Source organism: Solanum lycopersicum, chromosome 6 (assembly GCF_036512215.1).
Source record: "Solanum lycopersicum chromosome 6, SLM_r2.1".
Taxonomy (NCBI): Eukaryota; Viridiplantae; Streptophyta; class Magnoliopsida; order Solanales; family Solanaceae; genus Solanum; species Solanum lycopersicum.
In genome coordinates this window covers 2,266,095-2,276,648 of record NC_090805.1, presented here as the reverse complement: position 1 = coordinate 2,276,648, position 10,554 = coordinate 2,266,095, and the positions used below count along the sequence as shown (strand labels likewise).

At 26.7% G+C, this 10,554-nt stretch overlaps 1 long non-coding RNA gene across 1 annotated transcript; it reads right to left on the bottom strand.

The window, feature by feature from the left end:
• Nucleotides 1-3,839: 3,839 nt before the first annotated feature.
• LOC112941622 (uncharacterized) lies at nt 3,840-9,457 on the bottom strand. Its single transcript, XR_003247043.2, has 2 exons — nt 8,935-9,457; nt 3,840-4,085 (listed from the first exon to the last, which is right to left on the bottom strand). It is a non-coding gene; the product is annotated as an uncharacterized lncRNA (long non-coding RNA).
• Nucleotides 9,458-10,554: the final 1,097 nt, after the last annotated feature.

Here is a 10,554-nt window from a genome sequence, read left to right as displayed (position 1 = left end):
GATAAAGATTTCAGCACTTTTTATTAGTAACAATGTTTAATGCCACTAAAAGTTATTTTTATTATAGTAAAATTCGATTAATTTAAATTTTTATCGATAAATATCAAACTTTCTCTACTAAAGATAAAAGACTTTAATTTTCATTTCCATAACTCAAATATGTGAATCTTTAGCTTCAATCATTTATTGATCACCAAAAATAACTACCTCACTTCTTTATGATTGTGACATGATTGATTCAAACATATTAATTAGGGTGCTTATAATTACAAAATGTTCAAAATATTAATCAAGTAGTGTTTTTATTGATGGTTTTGTTTAGTCACTTAAAAACGTGTTACAATAATTAGTTACAATAATTGTTGATGAATTCATTTGCCCTTCATCGACAATAAATTAAAAATGTATTCTTTGATTGTTTCATTCAAGAAGAGAAGTTCCTTTAATTTTTACTTGGGATAATGTCCAAATACCCCCTCAACCTATGCCCGAAATCTCAGGGACACACTTATACTATACTAAGGTCCTATTACCCTCCTGAACTTATTTTATTAATAATTTATTACCCCTTTTCGACCTACGTAGCACTATCTTGTGGGCCCAACGATGGTTGACTTTTTTTTTCAAACTGGTGTCACGTAGGCTAAAAAGGGGTAGAAAATTACTTATAAAATAAGTTCAGGGGGTAATAGGACCTTAGTATAGTATAAGTGTGTCTCTGAGATTTCGGGCATAGGTTGAGGGGTTTTTACTTTTCTAAAATATTAAAAAAATAAATTGTTATTATTATTATTGTTATTATTATTATTTTAATAATAATAATAATAATAATAATAATAATATACCTATATATAGAGGTATATATGTATAAAGTCAGAGATAATCAACCTTAACATATTTATAAATTTTTTAATATCATATATTTATAAGTATATCAATCACATCAAAATTAAAATCTTAAATAAAAAAAATAATTAATTTCATATCAAACTAAATTACTATACAAAGGAAGTAATTGAAAACGTTGATGGCTAAGCAAAGAGCAATAATTATGAAAATAAAAACAAAATGTCTAATATTTTGGGACAACCTAATCATATCAATATGACAGCAATCTTTAAAATAATTTAATGTACTTAATAATATAAATATACTTTTTGTAGCCAAAAATTTTAATTTTTTTTTTATAAATTTTAATTCTAAAGATTTTATGTCAATTAAATTTGTCATATAAACAGAAAGGGAAGTGATTGAAATTTTTGTCAGCTAGGCAAAGAGCAAAAATTTTGAAATTATGAGGACAAAAGAGTATTACTAATATATTTTGTCACAATCTAATCATATGATCTGACTATAATTAGTAGCAATATTATATGTATAAGAAAAAAAGAGTAGAACTTAACATGGATAAGATCTTGGTAATAATCAAAGTTTGTGTGATCGAGTTATGATGAAATTGTTTGGAAATTCTTTAAGGTAAGGATAAATATATCTCTGAATTTTCGTACATAATATGCAGATATCCTGCGTCTTATTTTTGGGATATTGGTGTCCATTGCGTTGAAAAACTAGAGCATATATACTTTTTGTACTGATGGACATACACGTGTCATGACCTTATCCACCGATCCAACACTTATCGAAGGAGAAGATTGTGTCATCTATCCCTATTTAGTCTCCCATTAGAGTGAAGGGCACATATATTTTTGTTTTTGAACGAAAAAGGCATCGAACTCCAAAAAATATGACGGATGTATTTGTCCTTTTTCCCTTATCTTTATTCCAAGATGATGATTATCACTTCTATCACGTTCTTCTTAATGTTTCATGTTATTTCGTATTTCATCATTTTAATGTAAATTCACTAATACGCTAAATCAAATCAGAGATAGATTTTATATCAATTTTATCTCAAAATTATTATTTTTATTTGACGAATCAAATATCTTCGAGAGCTTGTGTGAGACACAAGTTAGTGTAAAAGATTCTTTGAGTACTAAAAAGTCAAGATTGCCCTTGTGTCTGTTTCCCAAAAGCCACGTATTTGATGGGCTGTTATGGACTTTTACCTTATTTTTCGCCGTCATCTAAGAGGGCCCCTACCACCTTATGTGTCATTTGCAAACTTTAAGCAATAAAATTGGCATTTTATGTCTATACAAAAAAAATATCGAATCTAACTCAAATTTAAAAATTATTTTGAATGATTGATTTATCTTAATTTGAAATTAAGCTAATTTGGAAGGATTATTTAAAATCATATAAAAAAATGAAATATCACACTTGTTTTATTGATGTATGATTCTGATATTATTTTCCTCACACGTTAAGAATTAAACAGTTAAAACGTGAACAGTATAAAATAAAATATCCAGCATAAAAGAAAACAATGAATTGAAATGGATCTAAGTATATTAATAGAACAAGGAAGAAGTTGAAATCAATCTTTTTTTTTGCTAGTATAGATACTAAGGAATGTTATGTGATGAATTTTATAGGTTTGATTAAAGATTTTGATTTTAATTCCTATAATTAGTAGGAATTTTGTTGAACTGTTATTTAGACATAACTACTAGTATTATAATGTATTTAACAAAAAAAAAAGTCTCAACTTTAAAGAACACCAAAAAAATATTATTATTATTTTTGAAATTCGAATTACACAATCCGATTCGAATTATACCGTTCAAAGAAGTCTTATATTTGCAAAAACACAGAAGAAATATTGAGTAAATAAGTAAGTAGATCTTACCAACTAGTAACACATTTTTAAAATCGTGTGAGCTTAGATTTAGAGCAGACAATATATCAATATCACTAATAAGTTAAATCGTTGCTATCAAATCGTAAATAACTATAGCAAAATCAGCGATATGTTATTATTGTTATTGTTATTTGTAAATTATTTTAGATATATGTAAATTATTTTAGATATAATTTACAAACAATGAATATTATATTTTTATTATACTTTATATATTGAATTATGCCTTTGATTTCGAGGCATTGTCTTTAAAGTTGGACATAAATAAAATGATGTTGCACAACAGATAAGATTATAGAATCTAGATGATAAATTGCATTACAATTTTGTGTCACATGTGTTGAGTTTTTATTATTTTTCTATATTTGATTATAATATTATGATATCTATTTCATTTGAAAAAGAGTTATATATGGCAATTGTTATTTTTATATTATAGTATTTGATATTTTTATAATAGAATGTCATCATAATGTTACTATTTTTAAATAGTTTTCTATGTTATGTCATGTCATATTAGCTTTATGTAACAATATTTTGATATAGTAATAAAAAAATATTAAAATAAAAATTATTGTGATGAAAAAAAAAATTGATTGTGTTTTGCAATATCTTATATAACTTTTTGCTTCCTTTATCTTAGAAATGTAATTGTTATACCTAAATAATTATTAACATTGACGGAGCTAGTAAACCTAATGTAATAACCTGGAAAATAAATTAAATAGTAATAATAAATCGCAGTATAATCGATTAAATTGAACATCTACTGTGTAATATATTTATATACTATCGACGTATATAATTTGAATTATGAAGTAATTGTGGTAAATCTATATATTATGAAGGATACCAAGTTACAACTTAAGACATTCTACCTCAAGGCTCTAATACTTCCTCACTATTAAAAATACAAGTTTTTTTTAATCGTGATTAATGAGAAATTTTTGTTTTTATTACGATTCAAAAATAGGTGTGATGACACTCATTTTACTCTATCAAGACAAGTTAGCCTAAGACCTAAAGCATAACAACAAAATACAGAAAAAAAGAAAAGAACTATCAATAACATAAATCCAGATAATTTAGTCAATCTCAATGATACCCCAAAAACATGATTGTCACATGTGTACAAGCCTCTTTTGTATTACAACTAATTAAAATGAAATACAAATAATCTCAATGTCTTTGTTTATAGAGTAGAACAAGAACATAGCAAAGGATCAGCAAGAGGGTCGTTGAGCTACCGTTCAAGTCTCCATAGAAAAGCCTCATGCGAAGTATAGGAAAAAGATAAATCACGAAGATTCGAGTTCAAAATCTGCACAAGTGTAGAAGAAATGAATGAGTATCAAATAACACGAAAACTCATCAAGCAAACCAACAAACACCATGCAAAATAGAATAGAATACGAACACTCATAACAACCCATCTGAACCTCCACAAACTACAATCTGCAATGAAATTAGTCCAATCTAACTGTTCGCAATTCATATAGCAAGTAGCATTATAACAACACTTCAACGAATATAGGTCATCAACACAAAATACTGCATCCATCAATCACAAGTTTCACAACACAAGTTCACAGCTAAAAATGATATGCAATGAAATGTCATGAAAAATGATTCATGTTTGTCCCGTGATACATATTAATTCACTGAGACTCATACAGAATTTATGGGGGACTTATCAGTTCATGCATCTGCTATAGACCGTGTAACCCAACCCCTTAATAGAACCTTCCACGAGTGTGTGGCTCGACCCTCAATATAGAACATGCTATGAAGTGTGTGGTATGACCCCTCGATATACAACTTGCCGAAATCATTTTCCATCGTTATTTTATCTCAAAGATCTCACCATAGTGTTTTGAAACCACTGCAAATAGGCATGTTCACACAATTCATGAGAATATGATGCTTTGCATATCAACACACAATCTACATCAACATAGTCGTGTTACAACACCAATAACAAATCAATACAAAAATTCAAGTTATCCGCACATATCCCACGTCAATATATCATTAAGTTGCCTTTATTTTATCACCCTTTTATCATAATATAGAATTGATCTAAATATCCAAATTCTAAATGTGGCCAAATCAACCAAATGACTAAATTACATCAACCTTCAATTTAAGACCTCAAATTCAAAAAAAAAAAATTGAATATGAAACTGATGACTCTCCTATATCAAATTCCACATTCTGGGGCTTGTGGAACTGTTGAAATTTCATTTTGAGACTCAAAACTTCTATTGTTACTAAAGAAAACACTTTAAAACAATTTAAGCCTTTTAAAACACAAAACTTCCAAAAATTACAATTTTATACTCAAACTTCAATACCAACTTCCCATTCCCTTCGGGGACATCGGATTTTAAAAAATACCAAATTCTCACACTTATCATAAATGAGTTGAGAAAACTATCGAGAGGGGTAAAATGTTTTAAAAATGATCTTCCGGGTCATTATATTATAACTCACTCACTTTTCCATTAAATCATCTCACTAAGAAAACACATAGTAAAAAATAAATTTACACTAAAATAATAGAAAGCTTCCTAATTTTCTGTTCATATAAAAATATTACTATATATTTGTTCTATTCTCACTGATTGAATCGTAATATTTGTGGGCATCGCCAGCAAACATTTTTAAGTGAGAAATTTCAATGAAAAAATATCTTTTTTAGAAGTACCCCCCACCCCACCCCCACAATAACCCACCAAAAAAATACCCCACACAATATACTAGTTTCCTCTTGTTGTCTTTATGTGTTTGTTTTTCTCTTGTACGTTGCATGGCAATTAATTGTTACGTACAACCTACTAATCATTTTTTTTTTTATATATATCCCACATGCATGTTTTTAAACATAACTCAATTATTAGATTCTTTAATTAATCTAATCCCCCTTTACTTAATTATATTATGTTCTATAATTTTTTATATTATACATGTATCTTCTTATTCAAGACAACCTAATCATAGAATTGATTAGACATAATTTATATAGGCTAATTAATTAAACGTAAATTATAATGTAGAAATCGCCTCCTAATACCGAGATTAATAATGAAGAGATTATTATCATGTGGTTATTAGTTGCCATATTAATGCTAAACATATTATTATTATTATTTCACAAATCAAACTCTCATAAAATAGTATGCAATTTTTTTTGAATAATTCTCATATATTGTCAATCACACATTATATTATTAGTTATGCAACGATTATTTTTTCACATGCAATCAACCATACAAAACATTGGATTATCTCATGTGATATTTTATATCGGGATTATTTGTTCTAGTAATATCATGATCAACCAATCGTAATGTCTTAATTATTTTCTCGACTTAGTTTTATCATTTAACTATGATAAATTATTTTAATTTGATGTAAACATTTCGTATAAGTATTTTTTTTGAAAAAATTGTTATTATTGTGTTATATACTTCTTCAATTAAAACTAAATGTCTTGATATTTTCAAAATTCTAAATATAAAAAATACTTTAATGTATATGACTTTTTTTGGGTCTATCCAAACATCAATATATTATTTCTTTAATGATTGTCACTATATATAAACGAATAAAAATCAATGCAAAATCAAATTTTGTGTCTAACGTATTAATTAATTAATTAATTAGTCGATAAGAATGTAATGATGTAACATGCAATAATTTAATTATATAAGTGAATGACGTATAGATTATTCTCCCCAATCACAAGTGTTTACCACAACTTTGATTATCTTAACATTCAAACCAATTGGAAGGAATAAAACCAATTATTGTGAATTTTGGGAGGAATAATAAAACCTTAATACTCATGATAATAATAAAAAATTATGTTTTCCTTTGTCGTTCTTTATTAAAGATTTCGAATCAGAATTTTTAAGAAAAAAAATAATGCAAAAGGCAATGTCCACAAAATGAATTACGTAATGTATATATGTATTTGACAGTCTAACACTAATACAAATATCGGGAAAAAAAACATTTTCCTTGTTGGTGAATTGAGTAAGGACTTCATATTCTTATCATCTATACATCTTTTAGCAAATAAAACAACAAACAATAATTTATGGGTCATTATATATATTTCCTGATGTGTCTATATATTTTCACTTTGTTCACTTCCATAAGCTAAGGGCAATTCTATATACATGGAGACATTCATGGGATAGATATGTGAAGGGACAACATCATTCTCAAACAACAACCCCCACCCGGCCCCCAACCCACGCAATCAATGGCGGATTCAGAATTTTCGATAAGAGTTTAAAATATGAAGAAATACACATACGAAGTAGTCGAAAGAGATTCGACATCTACTATACATACATAAAAAAGTTATTTTAACCATGTAAATATAATATAATTTTCCGCGGATTAAGGTTCGAATGAACCCCCTAATTTTAAGGTGGCTCCGCCAGTGCACACAACCCTACAGCCCTGTTCGAGTTAGAATTTAAAATTTATATATCACATGCACCTCATCTTCAAAATTTTATCAGCCTAGAAAAATATTAATCATAAGTAATCCACCTTCGTTAAAGATCACAAAAACTAATCATTTACTATATGAACTTACTAGATTTTTTTTTCTCCAATTTAAATCTAGTACTTCCTCCGTTTAATTTCACATTGTCAATGTTTTGACTTGACACGTTACACTTATTAAAAGAATAATTATTAATATAGGTATTTTATCAAACTATCCCTATTATATTATATTTAATATTAGTATTGGAAAATGATTTAGAGAATACATATTTAATAACGAGGGTAAAACAATATTAAATATTTTTTAGAATTTAAGAATAAGCGACAAGTAAAAGTAAACGGAGAAGAGAGTACTTTATTGATTTTTGTATGAAATATCTTGAACTTTCTTTTATTTATTTAATAATTATCTATTTTGTGGAAATTTAAATTTATCTTCTATGTTCTAAATTCCTTGTGTGAGATTCTAACTATAAATAAAATTTATCCATTAGGATCTTGACACAAGTCTTCTAAAGGGCTATTTCTTTGGTCCCATCAAATTGTCATTTTCTAAGCTTCTTTTTATTTTTTATTTTTTTATTTATTATAGAAACGTAATTATCAAAAGATTCGATTTAGAGGTTGATTTCAACATGTCTAATCACTTTTGTCTCTCTTTTGAGTAATCATTTTTTTTAAGAAAAAAAAATTAACAGAATTAACTGCTGTCTGTCTCCTCTTTGTCCTCACAATTATCTACTCTATTTTTCGCTAATTATTTGTTTTACTTTTGAATAGTCACATTTATTAGAGTTTATCATTTTATTCTTATTAATTATTAATTTTTAAGTGTATGAATTAAAAGTGTAAGATTTTCAAAATAATTTATATTTTTTAAAGTAATTAATTAAAATTACAATATGTAAAAAAGATAATTCTCTTTATTGATTTGTTAAATGGACATGTTGAGAGTGAGTTAATGTATAAAAAAACTAATAAAAATTGTAATTAATTGAGGGTATAATTAATATGTGAAAGTAATAATTTTTTTTCTTGATTTGTTAAAATAGGACATGTTGAAACTGAGTTATTGTATAAAAAACTAATAAAAATTGTAACTAATTGAGGGTATAATTAATATGTAAAAGTAATAATTTTCTTTCTTGATTTGTTTAAATAGGACATGTTCAAACTAAGTTATTGTATAAAAAACTAATAAAAATTGTAACTAATTGAGGGTATAATTAATATGTAAAAACAATAATTTCCTTTCTTGATTTGTTAAAATGCACATGTTGAAACTGAGTTATTGTATAAAAAAACTAATAAAAATTGTCTTTAAACGATTAAAAGATTGAGTTCCCATAAATTCAAATTTTAGAAGAACTCAAGTGCACAAATAAACTCCTTAGAACCTGAAAGTTATAGTACCAAAACATCTACAGTCTAGAATAGGAATGAAACCGGAAAACAAAAATGAAAAATGCAAGTCCAGATCGATGTTTGAGTTCGAAAAATGGACCAAGAAGATGATGAAGAATTCATAGCAGCCCGAAGGAAATGACTCACCCTTGAATTTAGAGTTAAAAAAATGTTCTCCAATGAATAACCTACATTCTAAAGTTTAAGGATCAAATAACAAGTTGGTGAAGTAATTAACTTACCTTTGCGAAGAATTTGGTGGAATTACTAACGGAAGTTGTCCAAAATCGCTCTTCCAAGTCTTGAGAATAAAATTGCGAAAATTGGGAGTTTTTTGTGGTTTTTCTGCACAAAATCTTGACTAAGTCTACTATAGCGGCCCAACACGCTATAGCAGATGTATGAATTAATTCATCCCGCTATAGCGGCTTGCACGGAGGCAGAACCTCATATATATAATCCCTCAAATCCTCATTTTACAACATGTACACCTTCGAATATTGACGTTCTAAACCAAGAGCTTCACGACAAATTCGATACAAAAAGTTTTACTCACCCAAATTTAATTCTGAATGGCCTTATGGATTCACAATGTCTTGGTGACTAGGGAACGTAACCCAAGACTAGTCATATCACTCAACACATTTTTGAATATCCCTACACCTCACCTGGCTCAGATGTCGTCTAACACTAGTCTAGCCTAAAAAATTTAAATTACTAATCAAAAAAATTTCCAACTTGATTCTTTCACTATTGACTTACTCATAATAATCGAAGCGAATCATTACACAAATTTAATGTAAAATTGATGGACAAATTAAGAAAGAAGAAAAAAATGTGTGTGGACTTGAATTTGACTTCTTCCAAAAATGAAAGAATTCCATTGTTGCCTCAAGTTTATTACTTATGAAAAATTGTATGGGTTCAATATTTGTTATAAAATTATTTTTTACAGTGGTCTTAATGAAATAATTTTAAATCATTTCATTAAGTGCAAAACTTTTTTTTAATATAAATATTTTTAATATTGATAAATTTAAGTGGTATTGACTAAAAGATTTTTTAATTTTTTTCTAAAATAAATTTGTGTGATGGCAAATCATCTCATTCGATTTTTTTGACAAATCTGATTTGAAGAGATTCATCATAATTAAAGTATTTTTCTTCATCGACAATTGATCTTTTACTCAAAACTTTTTAAAATTTACATGAATGTTAGATCCAAAATAAGGGATCCTTTTATAAATTTAAAACTAAAGGCCAATTAGGCTAAAGGGCATCCAATAAAAACTAATTAAATTCCAACCACCTTTAAGATCTTTTTCTATAGTAGTTAAGAGTAAAAGAATGTTAAACAAATGTTTTTATATCTCAAATTAGTGGTCATATTTAATTTTTTAAAGGTCAATTTGATTAATTTTTATAATTAAATTTTATTAAATTAATTTACTATTTTATAATTTGAAATTGAATAGTTAATGTTACAATGTTTTAAAATGTGAAGGTGTGAGGCAGGGCATTTTACTTAGTATAGGTGAGGCGTAAACCCTATGGATATTTGGATTTTCAATTTACAATATAGTATAATAATGCAAAATTATAATAATACATCACTGTTTGAAATAATTACAAACATGATTAATAAAACTAGTAGAAAATAAAACTTTTAAATGATTCTACAAGTATAAATAATCTAATATCTTAAGTTCTTAATATTTTAATAATAAAAGAATCATTATTTCTAAAAATACTTTTTTATTATACTCTACAATTCACCTCCCTAAAAAGAAAATAATCAATAAATTTACTAGTATTATAATAAAAAATCACTCCGTCATAAATAAAAGTAAAACTACTTTCAA